Source organism: Falco naumanni, chromosome Z, assembly GCF_017639655.2.
Source record: "Falco naumanni isolate bFalNau1 chromosome Z, bFalNau1.pat, whole genome shotgun sequence".
NCBI lineage: Eukaryota > Metazoa > Chordata > Aves > Falconiformes > Falconidae > Falco > Falco naumanni.
Genome location: NC_054080.1, coordinates 53,593,233 through 53,616,026, shown reverse-complemented (window position 1 = coordinate 53,616,026; position 22,794 = coordinate 53,593,233). Strand labels below are relative to the sequence as shown.

The 22,794-nt window shown below is 36.5% G+C and overlaps 1 pseudogene; it reads left to right on the top strand.

Moving 5' to 3' along the window:
- The window catches only part of LOC121080736, a 76,998-nt pseudogene that overhangs the window by 45,171 nt on the left and 9,033 nt on the right, over nt 1–22,794 (top strand).

Sequence of the window (22,794 nt, the reverse complement as noted above, 5' to 3'; positions counted from 1 at the left end):
AAAAATTTGCTGCCAGTCATTCCCTCAACACCAAGCAGTTAACAGACACTCTTCATTTCTACTCAACCTATGTCATTGAGTCACTACCATTTGAACTTGCTGATATTTGAATAAAACAAAACAATACAAAATGTGGACATGAAAAATTCTTCCAAGTATGGTATGTGAGAGAGAGATATTGTATATTAGCCTTATATAATTTTTAACAGTAAAAAGCAACTTTCCGAGCACTATAGAGAAGATAGATATTTCAGGCACAGAGAAAGGAGAAAGCCTAGTGATTAATAGGTAGCTAAACACTTTTTTTACAAAAATATCCACATGGTCTTTACATGTGAAAGATGGACATCAATGAAAAGATACTGATCACTTCCTTTGCTTCTTTGTTTTGTAAGAACAGCTCATCTTTCTTCAGGTTTGTTTTTGTTGTTGGTGGTGGTGTTTTGTTTTGTTTTTTCCTAGAGGAAAGTTACCTTAGGCATCAAAATCACCTACAATGTTTCTTTATTCATAAAAATTTAGGAGATTATGATACACATAGCTGCTGAAATATTTGATGCTAATTTTCTGAAACTGTTAATGATTAAATTCAATGTATGCAAAAGAATGTCACTTACTCAAAGCTCCTGCTGAAATGAAGGATAAGTCTGAATAAACAGTATAGGACTTGATAGATAGAACTCAGTTGGAGTAGCTTACTATTTTTAAAATTCATGGATAACTGATTAATTTTATTGAAATTGATGATACAGTATCCAGCTATTATTATATATCAAGGACAAAAAAATTTTCAACTTACTCTTCTCCAAGGCACATCCTGTTGTTGCGTCTCAGGATAGAGATCTAAAAAAAAAAAAAAAAATAGAAAAAGTCATAGTCAAATACCATGGTTTTACGCATACACAATTTTATGTTTGTTGATAGGAATAGTCAGAAAGAATTATGACTCATAAACTTTGCAATACCTGACACATACCTGAAAAGAACAATTAGCAATAAAAATGGAAATGCACTTCTGCAGTTCTTTATTTCCTCTTATCAATGTTTCTGAATTGCCTTACAAGTCTTACCATGAATTTCTCATAATATCAGAGAATATATTTAATTTCAATATTCATAATTAAATCTTTAAATCATGTCATAAGTGAAAGTCTAAAATGACGAGAATTCAATATTTGTTCTATGTGTCACCATTCCCAAATATATACCTTTGCAATTCTTGAAACATTTTTTCAGACTTGAATCAGTTTACAGTTTTTACTGACATTTAAAAACTAATTCAAATAAAAAGTCTCTAATGTAGAGTGATTAAATGCACTGTTTTCAAGGCTGCATAAAACATTCAATTAAATACTATATATTGTGTCAGGGTTTTTTGTCTTTGTTCTTGTAAAAATAGGACTCAAGTAATAATAATTAGATACTAAAACCTAGGGTAAGCTATAAACATTAACTTCAGTGTTCCTACGTGTGAGTCCTTAATATTGCAACAAAACTATTCATATGCAGAATTTCAATACACAACTGCAGAACTTTGCAGTAGTTCATAATAAAGGATGAAAGCTTAATCAGATTAAGTTGAGAATTGGCACTTTATTCACAAGTGATTTGACTATGTGTAATAGCTATAATAACATTTCTAATGTGCATATCTTATATCTGCATCGATTGAAGAGGGAAATGTTCAGAACTTTATTTATCAGTTTTCCTACCCCTTTTTCTGTCAGTACAGGTATATATACATACCTAGCATGAAACCTATACACACAATGTTCACATAAGTATTCCAGATGGTTAATTGAGAAAAACTTAAGGTTGTTACAAGTGTGAAATTTTAAGGGCTGCAAGGTCTAAGAATAACAACAGATATTATTCAGAAGGCTGAAATCTACTATACCAGTGCATAAAGGTCTTGGGTTTAGCCCTAAAATTATTAGAAATGCTGAGTCTCAAACGTCCAAAGAGGAGAAGATTGATTACTTCCCGGAAGGATATTTTACTTTTGAAGTTTGACTGTACAAATAATGAATACTTGAAATTTATCTGGGATTCAGGTATTTCAAATATATTGTTGGGAATATGGACAAGTGACCAGAAAGCAGATAAAAGTAAAAATTGTAATCAGGTTTACATCAGAAATAACTTATGGTCAGTTCGTGACATTACTGACTACACAGCTTATAACTGCTATATATACAGCTGTTGTCCTAAACAGTTATTGACAATTCCAATCCTTCTGCCCAAAAAAAACCCCCAACAACAACTACAAAAAAAAAAAAAAAAAAACAAAAAACCCAAAAAACCCCCAAAAATAACCCCCCAAAAAACTATAAAAGCAAGTAAACAAACAAACACACACCACACCACACCCCCCTAAAATAAGCAGATATAAGCAAGGGCTCAGAATGCATCTATTCATTTCAGTCTATGTTCATGCTAGTTAGGCTTTGAAAGAATTTGCTTCAGAAGCTGAATTACACTCCTGTGAGTTATTCACACTTTTAAACTTTGCAAGGTTAAAGTTGTAATTAGCAGTGACCTCTATGTAAATTATTAATTTCCTCCTTTTAAACCTAATGGAATAATCCAGACTCTCTACAAACCTTCTTTCTATAGCTCACCTTTAAGAGCAGTGACTGATCTTGTCACTTGTCTGATTTGTAGAAATGTTTCAACCAGCGTTTATTGGTCAATATCTATATGGAGGTCATGAGAAAGTGTACATCATACTCTGCAAGAGTTCTTTAACTGAGTTTAGAAGATGGGGCATACCTTTGAAGTGAAAGGAAAGGCTACTGAATTCTTTAAATTCAATAACTCATGTTCTTCTTCTAAGTTAAGAATCTGTAAGGATTGGTGAAAGCACATAGGACTATTCCAAAGTGTCTAATTCATAGCTTCTTAAAAAAAAAAAAAAAAAAAAACAAAAAAAAACCAACAAAACAAACAAAAACCACAACAAAACAACAAACAAACCAAACCCACCCCCCCCCACCCCCCCCAGATTAGAAGGCAAGAGTTTGCTTCACATGGTGAATACCTAATTTCAGGATGTCATTCTCAAGTTAATAAATATGCAATAGAGCTCCAAGCACTTATTCTTGAGTACAGGCTAACCAGTCACATCCTAGGGTGGCACCTCACAAAGATGATGTCTGTTTGGCAGCTAAGTGACACATTTCCTCATGAAACACATGAATCACAGTTTCTTCCTTCCACCACCCTTTCTAACCCATTCCTCAGAATACCAACTTTTATATTGTGTTCCTTTATTGTTTAAAATCAGAGATATTTGACAGTAGTCCTTCCAGATAACTTAGTAACTGGCTTCTAACAATAGTCCAAACTCCTCTCCTCCATGTCAGTTTTCCTAGACCTGAAGCTGAATTATGTTTTACTTGAAGGACTAATGTTTACAAGAATTCCAGAAGTAGAGTTAGTGTCTAGAAAAGTTAAAGGAACTGAAGAAAAAAACAAAGAGTTAGGCACTGAACCTAAACAGAGATCAAAAGTTTGTTTTGAGCTTTTATTGATCGTTTCAGAAAGCAAACAGGTTTCTTGGCAGTAACTGAGTGACCTGTGTGATATTTGGCCAGTGTGAATTAATTCCTTCTTACCTTATTTACATTAGTAGCAACTGAAAACAGGGTCACTGAAGTTGGTGTGTTACAATGATGAAAGTAAGCACAGAAATTACAAGATTTCACACTGAAATGATAAAGTGACTTCACTCATAGAAGTCCAAAGAATACTTTAAGACAATATGTATTTGAGCACAGAAATAAAAGTCTGCCAGAATATAGCCACTATCAATGGGCAAAAATAGCTTTATCTTTTGTGATGCTTTCAAACGGTTTATGGTAACCTCCAATTGATGAATTTCAACCTTACTTGATTTTTGGGGAGCTTTCTGAATGAGGGCTGAGGGGAGCTGTGCACCCACTTCATACCTGAACAGAAAATTATCTTCTCACACACTTCATCTGATCAAGAATTAAACTGTGATTGAGCTACTTCACACTTCTGCTGCTTTCATGATGTATGGAACCAGAAAAAAGGACATAGAAGCTTTGTTCTTCAAAGAACTCTCGGTATTTTCTATGATCACTGTATTTGTGGTAAGAAAAAAAATATTTTATTTGAACAGCAGACTTCTCATGCTTCAAAATCCAAGACCTGTTCTTTACTCATCGTATGTCCATGATGTATATCATGTAGAAAAGGAAAAAGGTATTCTGAATAGTATATTGCTGTTCCCAGGCATAGTTTTGTCTGGGTTTGTCTTCTGCCTTTTCTTGATTATGTGATAAAAGATGCATAAGCCCTAAGATTTTCGAAAGATATTTCAGTACATTAAAGATAGATGTAGATTTGTCAAAACACTTAATCATCCTACTGTCACCAATGTGATTTCTAAAAGCACCTGTGTAGGTGTTCAGGTGCTTTTCCAAGCATCCTAATTCCTTTGAAAGTACAATCTGCAAGCCGTATCTCAGAGTTCAAAATTAAAGAGGTGTTGCCATGCCTAGACAGATGTTAATGACATCAACAGCTAACCTGAGATTTATTATGGAGGCATCTTAATCAAGAACATCTGATCCTTCTCTTGGGACTAGGACTGATGGGAGACTTACAGTCTCAGCTATTGCAGTTCTGATGATGTGTGTGTGAATATTGCTTCCATGGATATAAAGTCACTAGTAAACATTAGCTTTATTTATGGAATGGTATTTCTTAATAAAGTTGCATCTGGAGGCCTTTAAGCTAGAGTTGACTGTTGTATATTTACTTGTGCCAACTGTGAAGTGTCAGTCAGTAATATGAAATATTTACTATCTGAGGCAAACGGTCATAAAATGGAAAGAAAAAAAAAAATCCTCAAGCAAAATTAAACCTCTCTTGTCAATACACTCAATTACTGTCAAAGACTTTAAAGTATTTAACCTTTAATGTATGAATATTTACCTGATATTGATTTATTAGGAATTTCAAGCTAAGAAAATGTGTGGTATTTCAGTTTGTTGATTGCCTTCAAGGATTTTCTTTGCAAAGGCCAGCTAGCTAGGGAATACCTCTTTCCTTGCAATGGCTTGTCAATTATAGGTAAATGCACACACTGGAAAAGCAGAAGGGTTCAGAGCAGGGGCAGGAAACTACAGACTTGTTTTGTGGACCAGAACCTTTCTACAAGGGGAGAATGAAGGGGTATCAATAGACAGAACACATGGTTTACAAACACCTACATAATGAAAATAAATAGAAAAGCATTTTCCAAGACATGGGTCCATAAACAATTTATTAACTCATAGCAGAGGGAAAAGAGAGAACAATATTTTCAAAGTGCTGTCTTGGGATACCACCCAGAAGTCCTCATTGTATCATGTTTAATTTCATATCTGTATAAGTGGCTTTCCTTACATAACACCATACACAGGAAAGCGGAATTTGATTTCTTAAATACTCTCTAGCTGGATGTGGAATTAGGACTGAAATGAATCAATTTCAGTCACAGCATATTAATCTCCAAAATCCTTTTCATATTACAGCTAAATGATAATTTAAAAATATTAATAGATCTTTAGAAGCACAGAAGTTGCATGATCTTTCTCTTTCTACTTATCTAACACAAATATTTAACATTAAGTCAAAGGTATTTATATCTGTTTTATATCAGAATAAGAAAGCTGGATAAAAAAACTGACTATTCTCCTTTTTTACTCTTAAAAATGGGAAGTCTTGGCAGTACCCTAACAAATTTATAGGCACAAAAAAGTAGCCATTAGACCAACTTAGACAATACTGTGTGACTAATTTGTAACACAAAATAAAAAAGCAACAGAAGTTGCAGTCAGAATCTTTGTTTTCTGACAGTCTAGATTTTAACTTGCTGTAATTCCTAGTCTTCTACCTCAACGACACTGAACAATTGTTCATTGTCAAATTACAACATTTTCCATTATTGTAAGGTCGATAGGAAAGTTATCAGTGTTTTCATTCACTAGCTTCATTAGTAGACTCTTCCAGAAATTTAATCCTGTGTGGTATTTCAGCATAAACTTGAACACATAGGCTTTGAATTTGATAGTCCAGAGATGAGTAAACTGACTGAAGCATGCAGACGGGGCTCAAGTTACTTAGATTATTTATTTTCTTACAGTTTTTGAAGAGTTTCTTAACAATAAAGAGGCAGAAAAGTGAATATTTCAACTCCAGAACAGACATTCATAAAGAAAATGTAACATTATTTCCATGAACATGCTACACTTCAATCCCATTCTTCTCTCATACATATGTTATGGAGGTAGTCTTAATCATTATTCTTAATCATTAATGTCATAATAAATGCAATAACTCTTCATCATATACACATTACATCTTACTCCTAAAAGTATGTCTTAACGTTACTCTTTTAAAATCACTGCAGGACTCTGCTACTGCTGAAGAGAGTAGTTTTATTAATGTGCAATGACAGCACTGTCAGAATTATGCCCAGACTGATTCAGATTAGTTCATAAAAGAGCATCAGACCTTCTAATAAGGGTAGTGTGTTAGAATCTGTGTAAGTGGTCTGTATTAGTTCTGGCAGCTGAATTGCACCTGTGAGTGATAAAATGGTAATTGTACCATATTATCAGCCTGCAACACTGACATTAACATGTCACACCACTATACCATTACATGGATTGAAAGGCAATATTTGTCTTTGATTTCTTTTTAGTTTTTAACAGAGAGGATATTTTCTGTGCAAGACATATAACATAGAATGCTAAAGGAGGAATATTCTCTCTTTTATGTTTACTTTATGTTTTTCTTTATGTAAACCTGCTGTACAGCCTTCTCAACAAAAGCATGCATGACATGTCCAGAGAGCACTGTTCATCCACTAAAACAAAATTAAGATATGTGATTTGTCCTCTGTCTTTCACCATGGTAAACTCATTGCTAACTTCTGCTACAGCGACTCAGACATCTTCACAGCATCACTTCAGGCATTTAAGCACTTCTATTTTCAAGTCCGGATCTCAGGTCATCACATATCTCCAGGAAGAGCTGCACAACACAGACTTTTTAGCATAGGGCTAGCATCAGTGTTGCCAGCTATCATCTGTTATAATTTCACCTTGTCTTATAGTTTTTCTGGAAGCTGTCTTCAGTAAATAGTCATTCCTACCTAAGGGAATGTTGTTATGTTGTTTGTTAGTACTAGAACTTAAAAAAAAAAAAAAAAAAAAAAAAAAAAAAAAAAAAAAAAAAGAAAAAACCAACTATGTCCACTCTGAAAACATTCTCAGCTTCCCTTAAGTCTTACCATTTTCTGTGCATTTAGAGATTAACTGCTTCAAATGCTTCTGTTATTCATGTCCTTGTGTTTGCACCACTCTGCTATTTCAGCTCACTGGAAGTTTTACTTTCACCCTCTTCTCTTCTGTCCCTTCTCTCCAGACAGTCTTAACCATTTAGTTTTTCTGTCTCTTTTCAGCCTCTCAGCTTCAGTAATACAGCTATGTAACTATGTAATATCTTCAGCACTAAAAACATGGCCGTTTTTTGCAACTGTTTTTTCGTAAAGTGACTTATTTACATCTACTGTTTCTCCATTAACCCCAAATAACATGACAGGCACTGCCTCTTCAGCTAGTTTTGACTCTTTTATTTGTGAATCTACAGGCAATGTACAACACATTAAAATCTTTTCCCCCTGCACATTTGTCTTTTCTGTTTCTAGTTTTAGCATTACTTTCTTCTGGGGAAGTATTTCAGAGGCAGCAGACTCAGTCGTCTAAAGAAAATGGATTTTTCTACCCCATCTCTTGGCTGCAAATTCCTTCCTTTCTGCAAAAGTGTCGATTGAAGGTGATAACTGTCAAGGGATGTTTTTTTTTTAACCTGAATGAATCTTGACATACTATCAATATCATGTGGGATCAGAAGTTTGTATTGTTTAACTTAGCATATATAAAGGACAGGAAGAAACCTCTTGCAGATGAAATAAAGCTAATTATTTATGTAAATTATTAAAAAAAGAAAATGTATTAAGAAATTTTTTTTTACTTGAAGAAGCATACAGTAAAGAACTAACCAAAAAGCTTGCTTCAGCAAGCATATACGTGGTGGTATGGCAAAGGGAACAAAATGACTGCCAAAATACCTCAACACTACCACCTACTAGCATCATACTACAAGGAAGAGCACCTTCTTACCAATGCTTGCTTTTCAAGTTACATCATTCTTTAAAAACATTCTTTAAGAGACATTGTGTTTCTGAGCCTGCACACTGACATTGAGCTCAGGGTTTGTGCAGAACAGCTTATGAGACCCCAAAGGACGACTGTGCTGAGCGAGGTAAAGTGATGACACTTCCTGCTGAATTGACTTCATTCTGATCCTATGAGATAGTGGCCTTTCTTCCAAAGAGGCTCTTCTTTTGGTTTGAAACAAGTGGAATTGTAATGATTCACATATTAGTGTCACAAATTCTAAAGATTTACACAACGATATAGCACAATAATAGTCTCATTTTCCCTCTCCTCCAACATTAAAAAATGAGGAATAGGCATGTATATTAACCCTACTATTTTGGACAATTTCCAGATTGGATAATTGCATTCTGTCTACTAACAATTCTCCTGCAGTTTCAATTAGATACAACGCTCTTTTTCACTATCCTGAGCGCTTGTGCAGTTTTGCTGTTCACTGTTCAACAGCTGCCACATTTCACTTAGGAGGTGCTTGCATTTCAGTATTTAATGAGATGAGCCTTATAACCAGGCTTTCAATTAGCTGCCTTGTGACTTTTAGACTGCAATCTGTGTCAGAAAAATTAGATGCTCTGGGAAGGTAGAATTTATCAGAAAAAGTTCAGACCACTTAGGAAAGGGTCAGATGGCCTGTATAACACAAAGATGCAGAGCGATCCTGAAAATCAACTTTTCTATCCACTGAAATAAGCAGTAGGCTAGGTAATCACAATCACGCCAACTTTCTTCTTTGAGTATGTAGAATTATTTTTTAATATTTGTTCTAATCAATGCATTCTGTGCAAAATGGAACAGTTTGTGTAGAGAAGGCCAAGCATACTCTCAGTCCACAGCTGTCAACATCTCCAACTTTTTCTTCTGAAAAAGGATCTGTTGTGTGTGAGTTTCATCAGAAGAAACAGAGAATTGTGACATCTTTATCATAACGTGAGTGAATATTCTCTTTCTAGGCATAGCTGGAGTGGGACGGAGGTGTGATTGTCATTGCTATGTGTTGGCATAAAATAATGACCCTAACTATAAGAAAGGTCTCGGGAATTTTTGGATGAGATCTATAGCAAAGAACTGAAGAAGATACTCAGCTACATGAGTTGGAAAAATATTGTAATATTGGAGAAAATGCATTTATCCTTATAATTACTTATATTCCAGCTACAGGTAGTTTCTCAGTGTGGTGTTTGCAAATTTTACTGCTTAGCTCTCTACACAAATGTACAGGTGACCTAAAGGAGGATTCAGAGATTCAAGAGTCAGATTTGAGCACTCAAGATTCAAATTCAATCACTAAAAACTGATACAACACAGGGATAGTAAAGGCCAAGTGGTGAAAGACTGACATAGTTTCCAAGTCCACACTGGGACACAGCATCCAAGCTAGTGATTCAAGGCTTTTAACTGAGATTAAGTCCTGTTTGTCACACAACAATGAATGCCCACTAGCAGTTGTGCCACATTCCATGCACTCCTGAAGTAGATTTTCCACTTCGGTTTCACCTGGAAGGTATTCATTTTGCAGACCCAGGACACAAAGTGAACTAAAGTCTGACCAGTGGACACACTTAGAAGATTCACTTTAAAAGCCTGGTCCAAACTCTAATGCTAATGTTAACACTGTGTTTGTAAAATGTTTTTGTAACCCAGTTTACCTGTAAATCTTAAAGTAAACAAAGCCAACATTACATTTGGAGATGATGCAAATAATAAAAAAAAAAAGATAAATGGATGAGATATTAATTCAAGATCTCGTTGCTCAGACAGCTCTGGAAATAATATTTCTAGAATGCTGTAATTTCTTCACATGGTCAGTTCTATACACTCTAAAAACATCTGCAGAAGAAGCCAGCCATAAAAGTAACTGTGAGTTATTTACAATGTCAACAGATGACAAGATGTAGCAAAAGCTTATAATACAGCAAAACCCCAACAGATGGATTTTTAGAGATACCTACATAAATTTTGTAGCAAGATAAGCAAAGAACAGGAGCACTTTTTCTTAAAACCTGTTGTGGTTTTACCCCAGTCAGCAACCCAGCACCACACAGCCGCTCACTCACTGCCCCACCCCCACCCAGAGGGGTGGGGAGGAGAATCAGAAAGAAATGTAAAACTCGAGGGTTGAGATAAGAACAATTTAATAATAAAAACAGAATTTTAAAAGGTAAAAACAAAAACAATAACAATAATAATAATAACCACTATAATAGAAAGGTGGGGGAAAAGGATAAAATCCAAAGGGAAGGGAGAAGGGAAACCAAGTGATGCACAGTACAGCTGCTCACCACCCGCTGACCAATGCCCAGCCAGTCCCCCAGCAACGATCCCCAGGCCCCAGCTAACATCCCAAGTTTTATATATTCAGCATGACATCCCATGGTATGGAATACCTCTTTGGCTGGTTCAGATCAGATGTCCTGGCTGTGTCCCCTCCCAGTCCCTTGTGCCCCTCCAGCCCTCTGGCTGGATATAAACATCATATATATATATAAACATATAAACATCACCCAGCAACAACCAAAACCATCCGTGTGTTATCAACATTGTTCTCACATCAGAGCAAAAACCCAGCACTGTACTACATACTAAGAAGAAAGTTAACTCCATCCCAGCCCAAACCAGGACAAAACTAAATTATGTTAATCGAAGCATCAATATATTCAGATCTCTTAAGTTTTGATTGGCTACATATATTGATTTGTTCCTGCAGTTTGATTGATTCATTTCCTTTTTTTACTTTTTAGTTCTATATAAAGGAATAATGGGATACTAACAACAGAAAGTATGTAAAGATGCAGATTTGCAAGCAGACATTTCTTGGAGCAATTTGAAGTATACATAATTTCACAGTTTATCCATTTATCTGGCCAGGTCTACCTTGGATTTTCATAATCAGTACCTAATAATATCACAAGATCTTTACTTGTTGTACAGCATCAACCACTATTGCTGAATTAAAATCTATCTAGTAAGAAATCAAATGTTTTGGGTGGTTTTTTGGGTTGGTTTTTTTTTTCCTTTTCAGACAAAGAAATGTGCAGAATTGTATGTGATACAACAAAATGTGTATCAGAACCGTCTTTCATGTATTCCTGTGTGATACAAGTACCCTTGCATACAAAATTTATTTCATAATGTGTTGGAAATCTTCTTTCTTTTTACTAATCAGTTCACCTTTCAACAAGCTTTGTTAGATTACTGAATCATGACAAATGATTCTTTATATATGAGGATACTCACTTCACACTGATGAACTAACAAATTAAAATGTAATATGGAATGATGACACTAAGAATATTAGGGACAGTCCTTTTGATGTGGGGAAAGAATGCATAATTAAACCAAGATTTGTCCTTTAATTACAATATTATCATACTGATAATGCTGAATGAAATGTAGTTTTGAGGAATTCAGTGAAATAACATTAAAATGACAAGAAGCTATCACACATTTTTTTGTCCCGAAGCAGCCATATTTCATTACACAGTACTGAAGGTTAGAAAGCAATCAAGTGTGTTTTGCCATCACTGTCTCAGGCTAAGGTAATTATTAGTTTGAGAGTTTCTTTCTCTCCCCCCCACCCCCTCTCTATTTTTTAACTGTGCTTACCCAAGAGGAAAATGAACACAGTACTTATCAGGACAATGCATACATCAGTGATGAAGGCAACAGACCATGGCTGGAGCCATAGGTTAGCTGCAAATCCATTAATGATTATATAAAAAAAAAAAATTAAAAAATTCTGTGAATCTAGGATATAGCTGAGTAGTAAGTGTACAAAAGTCATAAAAAATAACAATGTAATTTGCATTAGTATTGAATCAGAAAGGCTCTCAAAAGGCCAAGTAGCAGAGGTGAAAAATTATCCATAAGGGGACTGAAGGCAAACTTTCTAAAATAATAATAATGTCAAAAGTCATGTAGTTATTTGCACTCAGTCTGGAAAAAAATATTAATTTTTATAAAAAGCACTTTTTTTGCACAAAAGGATGATAACTACAAGGAGAAACACTAAAATATTTAAAAGTCCCTTAAAAGGTCTTACGTGGGACAATGACTTTAACATGAAAGGGAAACTAACATTTCAGATTAAAGGTTGAAGATGATATATTAATTTTAAGATAATTTGTACTATATTTTTTATTACTTTTAGTCTTATTGATTCTTTTTTAAGTTCAAATTGTGCGAATTGGGTTTTAGTAATTCTTATTTTAATTTCAGACCTTCCACAGACATCTCCATATGTTAAAGGTGGGCTTTGTTTTGCTTTTTTATTTATTAGATTTTAATACTTTGCAGTCTCTTTATAGTTTCATGAACTATGAAATATTTCTTTTATATATTACACTAAAATTTTCCATGACTAACTCCCTCTTGTGGTCAAAAGAAACTTAAGAAGGAAGGGACATCATTTTATATGTAGTTATACTTGAAAAAAGAAAATATTCATTTATGTAGAAATCATATTTCCAGATGGTCTTTATGTCATCCAATATTTTTATTTAAATAAATACATGTTTGTGATGTGTGCCTTTTATCAGATCTTTGCTTTATCAGAAAAAAATAATCTTAAATCATTGAATCTAAGGATTAATATGTCAGGTATAACTGAAACTGACACATTCAACATTTTATTGCTTTCATTGAAGGGTCAACTATAATTTCCTGAAAGATAGGAAAACATTGTTTATACAAAAGCAACCTAGGTGAAAGCTGGATTTCAAAAAATCATTTTGTTTCTATTAACTTATGTATACTCACAATTTAAATTATTTACTGTAAAACACAGTGAAATAGAGGTTGAATGAGCATTTTTTTCTTAAAAATGTCATAATTTATGAAGTACATGAAATATGTCAACTAAAATTCCTCTATCCAAACTACAGAATTATGTTCTTAAATACTGGTTGAAAAGCTTTATAAACTAAATAAAAAATTTACACTTGATAGAAAGTATTAAATCCCTTCTTAAAAAGAATCATAAAAATAGAGAAATCACAAGGTTTGGTAATAGTAACTGTTGCATCTATCAAAGGAAAACCAAATATTTTTTAATGGAATAGCAATTTGAGAAACTCCTAACTTTCCATAGCATTGTATCACCTTTTTGTTTGAAGGGATGAGAAAATTGGGTTCCTATGACCATTTAGAAAAATCATTGTCAGGAATATCAACATTTGGATGTCAAAATCTTGCATGTACACATTTTCAATTTGAATATTAACTTAGCTGCTGCTTTATGGTTCTTTTCTGTGTACAGCAATGTCTTTACCTCTCCCACACATTTTCAAATATGGATATTAAAATTTAGGTGGGATTTGCTCTACTTTTTTTATTAAATGTATTCCTGCTGTGTAATTGTATTCTTGGCTGGAAAAACACATAAAAAATGAAACCCCAAAGACTGATCTTCTGCACCAGCTAGACTTTTTGTGAGAAAACAGCTTCTGGTGAATCTTTACAACTCTCTGCCATTGCTGTGATCTTTACATGGAGGACTGTTTCAGCACAGATTGCACACAGAATGGAACACACCCTTTTAGATTCACTCATTTCTGAGCACAAACACGTGACTTTTCTGTCCACTTGTGTGTGTGCTTGTGTGTATGTCTTGCGTGTGTACAGCACACTTTTTGCACATCTTTCAGCATGTGATTACAAACTGATCCTGGGCTTGCTGCAAAAGATGGCTTAACGACTTTTGTGTAACTTGGTCACTCATTTCCACTGACTCATAATGTCCAAGAACAATCTTGATACCTAAAATAAATTTAAAATAGATAGATTTGAAATAGATAGATTTTTGATTAAGCACAGTTGATAGTATGACTACATACAAAGGCACTGTATATCTGAGTACAGGTATAGGAATGACATCTGGCTCTTTCTGCTATAGTTACAAAACCATTGACTTATTTAGGGTTGAAAGCATCTGTGGATGTCACCTAGGCCAACAATCTCTATATTTGGTCTGCCAATAGTAGCCAGCATTGTTGGACCAGCAAAGCAGAGGCAGAAGGTATATGAACAGTACAGGCCCAGCAGAACTTTGAGACTGGTACTTTAGTCCAAATACTTGGTTTTTTTTCTTGAAGGATGGAACTAACTGTTCTTATATTTTTAATATGTAAAGGTTGGTCTCTTTTGGAAATGTGCCTCAGAGGATGTTAATCAGAATCTTACTGAACCACTTCAAAATAGCCATTTAAGAATGGGGAAGAAAGAACAAGCCCTGCCTGTAGTCTTCACATATACCCGCATGATTCAAGTTCCACTTAAAACTTGCAACATTTAAGAGCCTGATTTCAATGCGAAACAAAGACCTGGAATCGCTTGAACAGTTCAAAAATTACTCCTTGCATGTATAAATCAGGTAAATCACAGCATGTTATGTACTAGTAGCAATTTACCCTGAAGTCAGCAGAACTTAGTTTGCCGTGGGGTCACAGGGTAAGGAGCTTGATGCAGGAGCACCCCCTATCACCTCATCTATCTGGTTCTGCCAGTACTTCCAAAGTTCCTAGATCAGACTGTTGTCTGACCTCTGAACCTTAAGCTTTACTATGTCCTTATGTTGCTTTTCTTGTTCATGTTCAACACATTTTATTCTGTGAAGATACATTCTTATTCCGTGATATTGTTTGAGTGGTGTAGAAACACCACTGAGTAGAAGCTACAGCATGCTGACTGCCAGCAGAACTACCCAGAAGAACCACTTTCAGCTAGTTTTTCATGTGCCTTATCCTTTTGCAGAGAGCTGTGCAGAGAGTCTGCAGCAAGGGAACAGCTGCTGAACCTTGAGAGAGGAAAAACACACAGTGGAGGAAACAGCATCAGTAAGAAAAGAAACACAGAAAAGAAAACTAAAAAAGAGGTTCTTCAGTAGTCAGAAAGAAAAATCACAACTCTCAAATTGGGCTTCTAAGGATGGAAAGAATGTCAGTATTTTGAGGGGGAAGAGGTATCAGTTGCTGTGTTTCTATCATGTTTGTGTTTGTAAGGGAACAGTACACTAGTGAATACATGATCCTACAGACTCCTATGTTCAGCTGGTATAAGTGGTGCTGTATGTGAGGCCCCTCACTTACAAATGGAGGAGAAAAGACAGTTCTGCCCTTAGTGAAGGCTAATGAGATTCCTTTCTGTGGTGGGATAAATTTTATCCATGACACCTACACTTCTCGAGTGGTCTGCAGAGAAACCACACAAAGTACTCAGTATTGTGTTGTGTCTTTTTTTATATACATTCTTTCAGCACTGGTTAATGCTGGCTTTTTTGACCTTAAAGAAAATGGTCATGGATTTCTTTGTCTGGAGTTTAGTATTTCTTTTTCTCTGTGGAAGAGTAATGATCTTTCTGTATCTTTCTTTTGGAGAACATGACTTCAGCAGCTAAGGAGCTTGCAGTGGATAGCAACATTTTACCCTAAGCTAACACAAGTAAGTTGAAAAGGATGTCAAGAGACTGGAGGAGGCAGAAGAGGGCCTGCAGATGATCAGGGGGCTGGAGCACCTCCCTTATCATGAGGGACTGGGAGAGTTGAGGCATTTTAGCCTAGAGAAGAGTTTGAGAGGACCTTATAGTAGCCTTCGAGAACTTTAAAGGGGTCTAAAGGAAAGATGGGGAGGAACTCTTTATGTGATTAACACCAGCATGGTTTAGTTACTGCTGAACAGTGCTTACACACCTCAAGGCTTTTCCTGCATCTTAGACTGCCCTGCCAGCAAGTAGGCTGGGAGTGCACAAGAAGCTGGGAGAGAGCACAGCTGGAACAGCTGACCTCAAAAAATCAAGCCATATCCCATACCATATGATCTCATGCTCAGCAGTAAAAGCTGTGAGAATAATGAAGTAAGGGATGTTTCAAGTTACAGCATTTGTATTCCCAAGTAACTGGAGTAATGGGGAGTGTAGTGATAGGATGAGGGCCAACAGTTTTAAACATAAAAAGGTAGACTTAGATTGGATATTATGAAGAAATTCTTTACTGTGAGAGTGGTGAGACACTGGAACAGGTTGCCTGGAGAAGTTGTGCATGCCCCATCCCTGGGAGTGTTCAAGGCCAGGTTGGATGAAGTTTTGAGCAACCTGATCTAGTGGAAGGTATCATTAAACATGGCAGAGGGTTTAGAACTAGATGATCTTCAAGGTTCATTCCAACCAAAACCATTCTATGACTGCTGTGGGTTAAGTCTGGCTGGCAGCTAAGTACCACACAACTCCTTACTTACACCCCACCCTCCCACACACCCCCAGCAGGATGGGGGAGAAAACTATAAGGGTAAAAGTGAGAAGATTTGTGGGTTGTGATAAAGACAGTTTAATAAATAAAGCAAGAGCTGCATGTGAAAGCAGTAAAATAAGGAATTAATTCACTACTTCCCATCAGCAGGCATGTGTTCAGATGTCTCCAGGAAAGCAGGGGTCCATCAAGTGCAACAGTTACTTGGGAATACAAATGCTGTAACTTGAAACATCCCTTACTTCATTATTCTCACAGCTTTTACTGCTGAGCATGAGATCATATGGTATGGGATATGGCTTGATTTTTTGAGGTCAGCTGTTCCAGCTGTGCTCTCTCCCAGCTTCTTGTGCACTCCCAGCCTACTTGCTGGCAGGGCAGTCTAAGATGCAGGAAAAGCCTTGAGGTGTGTAAGCACTGTTCAGCAGTAACTAAACCATGCTGGTGTTAATCACAGTTTTCACCACTAAACCAAAACAGCATCATAGGAGATACTATGAAGAAATGCAACTATATCCCAGCCAAAACCAGTATATCTGGTGACTTTAAATGAACATCTCCTGATTCTAAAGTCCCATACACTTGGACAGATTTGACAATGTTGGCTATCTGGATCACTGCTTGCACGGATTCTGTTTCTGTTTCTTCCAGGAGTGGTCAAAAACAAAAGCAAACTGCTTGCTCTGCAAGCAGTTTTCCTGTTCTATTTTCCACAGAATTCATAATGAAGATTACTTCAAGGAATACATACTCAGGCCTTCAGAAAATGGCTGTTTTGCCAGCCCTGATGCTTGGAGACTTCCCTACCATAACCCCATAATATGGGAACACTATACTTCAGCTGAATGTGTCAGTCTTGACGTCTGCCTTTTTAAATTAGAAGCGTATGATCAGCATGCCAAATATGACTCTTACACTCCATTGTATGATGAAGAAAGTGGTTCAGATTCATCAATTATTAAAATCTCTGTATAAGTCAGATTCTCAAGAACTACATCCTCATGAACACAGTTCATCTGTGACTGATATTGATCAATCCTCCTTGGGTGATGAAACTCCAGGGCTATCACGTTCCATTTCAGGACAGAGAGGTTCATGCAACAGTAAGTTCTCTAGAGGTTTCAGGAAGTTTTGCTTAGGACTTTTCTGTGAAGAGAACTGAACAGTAAAGTCAGTTACAGGATAATGCTGACTTAAATAGCAGTGACTGTTCTTTGGACAATTGTGGTATTGTTGGCTTTGTTAAGCCATTAGCTGAGAAGACACCAGAAAGAAGATGAGCTGTCTTTGGACACTGAAGTGTCAGTCAGGGAAGAGGAAAGGGAACACATGAAAAAACAGCAGCCAACTCAGTTTCACAGCTGTAGTGACAGTGATTCAAGCAGAAGTTTTTTGCTATATTCCTCTACATATTCAGAGAATGTAGGTAGGTGTAAAAGCTGCTCATCTTCTGCAATCAAGAAGAAACATGATAAGAACAAATGTAAAGTGAAAGATCTGTCTCCACAGGACTTGATCTGGAGCCTCTCTTCAGGAAGGGACAGTGTGCTCTCCTTGTAATCACAGACTGTACAGAAAAGGCAAGTCCATGAGTCCACAATCCTCCTCACAGCACAGTCAAGGCAGACATGCCTATGGACTAGAAAGGAGCATTGTGGCAAGGGTCAACTTAAAAGGAGGTGATTAAGAAACAGAAATAGTAGCACACACAGGAGTAAAGAAAGAAGAGGATGCTGATCACTCATTACACCAGCACCTCTCAAGAAAACCAGAGAGGATTCCTTAAGTCATGAGAGCACTGCATCCACTAAAGTAAGTAAACCATGAGCATGTAGCGAAGGCCTTGGCAAAAGAAGGTCAAGAAGCATAGACAGTCATCATTATTATATGAGAGAAAATTGCCAAGGTAGATACCAGGAGGGTTATGCTTTTTATAGTCAAAACATGTGTGGAGATGTCTATGAATCCTCATTCAGGAGGAGGACTGTGTCTAACACCCAGTATTCAAGACAAGCTACTAATCCAGAAGACAGTGCAGAGTCTTATACTGAAATGATAGGTCTGCATAGCTGGAGGGGAACTCTGTGAGATACACTACTGCTATTATGAATGCTGCAGGTCAAGGAGTCAGTCAAGTAATAGACCAAGGACACCCTCTGGAAGTATGGATGGAATTAAAAGTGAAAAGCCTGTTGGAAAAAGCAAATATAGAACTCCCAACTTGGACGATGGTGGTCAGGAACAGCACAATTCTAGAGAAAGGAAATGACCACAAGAAAAGTTTATCAAAATTCAGTGACTGCTACAAAAATGAAGATAGTCTTCCCCAAAATCAAGCAAGCAATGAGACAGTGTAAGAAGTGGGGGGGTGGGGGGGGGGTGGGGGGGGTGGGGGAGGCGGGGAGGGGAAGAGAGATTAAGAGTCCAAGTGTGGAGACTGTCTTTGAAGGAAAAATTATAGAATCAAGCTTTGTCGAAGGAAAAAGGAAAAGCATAAGAATAAATAAAAGAAAGATCACACAAGTAACCTAGCACATTCTTTTGCAGTTGTGAATAAAATTGATAGTGATAGTGACAAGGAGCTAGAAAGTATTGAATTTGACAGCTACATAACTTGGACAGGCACAACTCAGGTAAATGAGAAGAAAAATGAGTCTCCATCTTCTTTTCTGCAAATGATAGAATGTGAAGATATTTAGACAGTTAGCAAGGTAGGTGGATTAACTGGCAAAATGTATAGTTTTGTTATCTCAAGAAGGGTCTTAGATGGTGGCATTAGAAATGCTGAAGCTGAGCTTTGAGAAACAGCAACTGATCAGTCTTCTTGTAATGGGTGCCAGTACTGACACATCACACATAGAATCTGTAACTAGCCATTTTCAAGGCCCACAACCAGCATCCTCCAGTCAATTGTCCTCTCCCAGGACTTCCTTTCTAGAGCACACAGGGAAATCAGGTTTTGTACTAAAAGCTCCAAAGAGATTTGTTAACAGATTCCCTAGGTTGGATTACCCAGGGAGGAAAAAGAGAAAGAAAAAGAAAAAGAAAAAGAAAAAGAAAAAGAAAAAGAAAAAGAAAAAGAAAAAGAAAAAGAAAAAGAAAAAGAAAAAGAAAAAGAAAAAGAAAAAGAAAAAGAAAAAGAAAAAGGAAAAGAAAAAAGAAAAGAAAAGAAAAGAAAAGAAAAGAAAAGAAAAGAAAAGAAAAGAAAAGAAAAGAAAAGAAAAGAAAAGAAAAGAAAAGAAAAGAAAAGAAAAGAAAAGAAAAGAAAAGAAAAGAAAAGAAAAGAAAAGAAAAGAAAAGAAAAGAAAAGAAAAGAAAAGAAAAGAAAAGGAAAGAAAAGGAAAGAAAAGAAAAGAAAAGAAAAGAAAAGAAAAGAAAAGAAAAGAAAAGAAAAGAAAAGAAAAGAAAAGAAAAGAAAAGAAAAGAAAAGAAAAGAAAAGAAAAGAAAAGAAAAGAAAAGAAAAGAAAAGAAAAGAAAAGAAAAGAAAAGAAAAGAAAAGAAAAGAAAAGAAAAGAAAAGAAAAGAAAAGAAAAGAAAAGAAAAGAAAAAAAAAAGAAAAGAAAAAGGAATCTAGCGTGTTTTACACTGAACAATTCTTAAAAGTGAAGAAGATAGAGTATTGCTAGCACATAACACATAACAGCATGTAGCACTTCTAAAGTTTCTCACAAGAGGGTTTGAAAGTTGTAATTTCATAAAGCAATCCTATGTTCTCATAGCTTGTAAAATATCTCCACAGAATATTTCAAAGCTGCCTTTCTAAAAATAACAAGCAAACCCACAGAAATGGGTCGTTTGCTTTCTTTGAGACATGGTTTTTTTCTCCCTTCACTTGTACTTCAGACAACCTCACTGAGATAGCTCAAACTGACTCATCCTTCCTGAATGTAGGGAAGAGGGTGGGCTGTAGAACTGACCCTTGGTTTTGAGCCCGTTTACAGCTGCACAAGTGTGATCCCTGGCAGCACTTCCCTTTGGTTTATCTGGAGACAGATTTTAATGTTAATTTGGTTTTGGTTTTAATAGGGCACTCACTATGGCAAGGACTTGGAGCTCTCATGCCATTAGCACGTTTTGCACTCCATTACTATTCAGGCTGAGAATACAAACTCTTCAGTACAAGGAGGAAGGATCACACACGTTCAAGTTCCACAAGGAAGAGAGCACAGACAGGGAACAGCAAACTGACCATCTCCCTGCAGTTGTCACCTAGTGGGATAACTAGTCTGATACAAACCACTTTCATTTGTCTAAGGCTTTTACTTCTGATGGAAGCAAAGCAAAATTTGCTAGATGCAAGGTAAAATGCTCAAGGCATCCACACTCACACACACTTGGATACAGTCCATCACACCTACAACCAGCCTGGTGTGTCAGTCCCCACACGACCAGGACAGACACCCTTATAGTTGTTGAAGCAGGCAGTGTCAGCAAAAGGGCTGCTGCTGGCAGTGCCAGGCTTCTGCCCTTGAAGAGCTCTTGGGCCACCAAACAGAGTTGCTGCTGGAAGTTCCTCGGCCACCTGACCGGCTTTCCCTTCTGCTGCAGAAAGGCTATAGTTGTATGGCCCACCTCTCTCAGACTGGGGCTATGCTTCTTGCCTGGGATGTGCAAATCCCTCTTTTGGGGCTGAAGAAGGTGGAGTGGTGGCAGGCCTTTGACCAGGTCTCACTCATCCCTCCTCCATCACTCTGTGAATCTACAAAGACCACCCCAGTCCATGTGGCAGCTCATACTGCAGTGGTTTAGGAGGACAACACCTCCTTGATGACACTGGCCAGGTATCCACTGGTGGAAGTTTGAACCTTGGTACCAGAATGGGTTTACTCCCCTCTGGTGCTTTCAAGTTTCTGAACAGTTGTTGGTAATCCTGGCTATTCAGCTGCTGAAGGATGAAAGAAAGTGGCCACTGCTGAGATTCCTGGATAGTGGCCAAGTTCAGGAATCCTTTTGTGGACACTCAAATCAGTCGTGGTCATGGAAGGCAAATGCCTAATGCTGTAGGAGAAACTCTGATGCTCTCCTTATCAATGAAAAATAACACTTAGCAGGGATAGTTCAAACCTCACAAAATGGACTCCTGGATTACAGTATCATGAAAAGAAGATTATGAGAGCATGCCCCAGGGCAAATTATTTCAATGGAAGTATTTCATTCCATTAGCAGTACTAAGGCACACCCAGTGTACAAATGTAATCTGTAGGACCAGGCACTTCCTGGCTCCTTAATCTAGGGACACATCTCGCTTACTGAATACTGTGAAGAACCACAAATACTTGTTTCCTCTCTTCTCCCATAGCCATGTTTCTTCTGATTAGAGAGACCCAGACATGCAAAAAAAGAGCATGCAATATATACCAACAGGTTCTGCTGCGTTAACAACTGCATAGGCACTCCTCCTCCAGATACACTGATTTTGTCTTAAGGTAATGGGGATGAGGTTGTCAAATATTAATAAATGACTGCATATTTTGGAAAATCTAGTATGTGGACTTAACAGTTTCATCAACAATTGCACAGCTTTCTCTGAAAATTTAAAGCAATGTCCCTAAGAGATAAAAATATGCGGACAAATGTAAAGAGTTAATTCCAGGAACTACACATAGAGTTTAAAGATTATGATGTTTGGGTTTTGTTTCTGAGATCAATTCAACTGGGGTAGTAATAAACTTAATTTCCACTAATTTGAGTCCAAAACAATTGCATATTTGTGTGTTTTCAGATAAGATTGTGCTGTTTTTGTTTGGAGGATGTGTTCAGCTTTAATCCAGATGGATGATGAACAATTTTGGTCCTCAATGTTTGGGAACTGAGCTTTAAAATTCGCTGACTTCAGTAATAGATGTTGATTTCTCTTATTGAATAGTGAAATTGTGGTCTAAAAAATTATTCCAGTAAACAAGACCTCTTTAATCCTCTCCTGGAGTGGTCACGGACTCCCAAGGCAGTAGATGCTCATTTATGAGTTCAGAGAACTAAATAAAGCATTTCATTCAATCTTAATCCCATGAAGAAGAGTCCTTTCTCCAGATTATAAGAACAGGATTATTTTTTTTTCACTAACCTTTCAGTGTTGAAAAACAATGGTATTAACAAATGTACAAACCTAGACAGAGCCAGGAAAGTGTTTCTTACTATACTACTTACTGGAAATGTACTGCAATAGAAACAGGAAATCACAAGAAATGCTTGTGTGTGTGTTTGGTATTTTTTTCTTTTTTCTTTATACCACTCTTCCAAAAGTCTGTGTTCTTCTTGGTACCTAGATGCTATTAGAGAAGCTGTATCATGTCACACC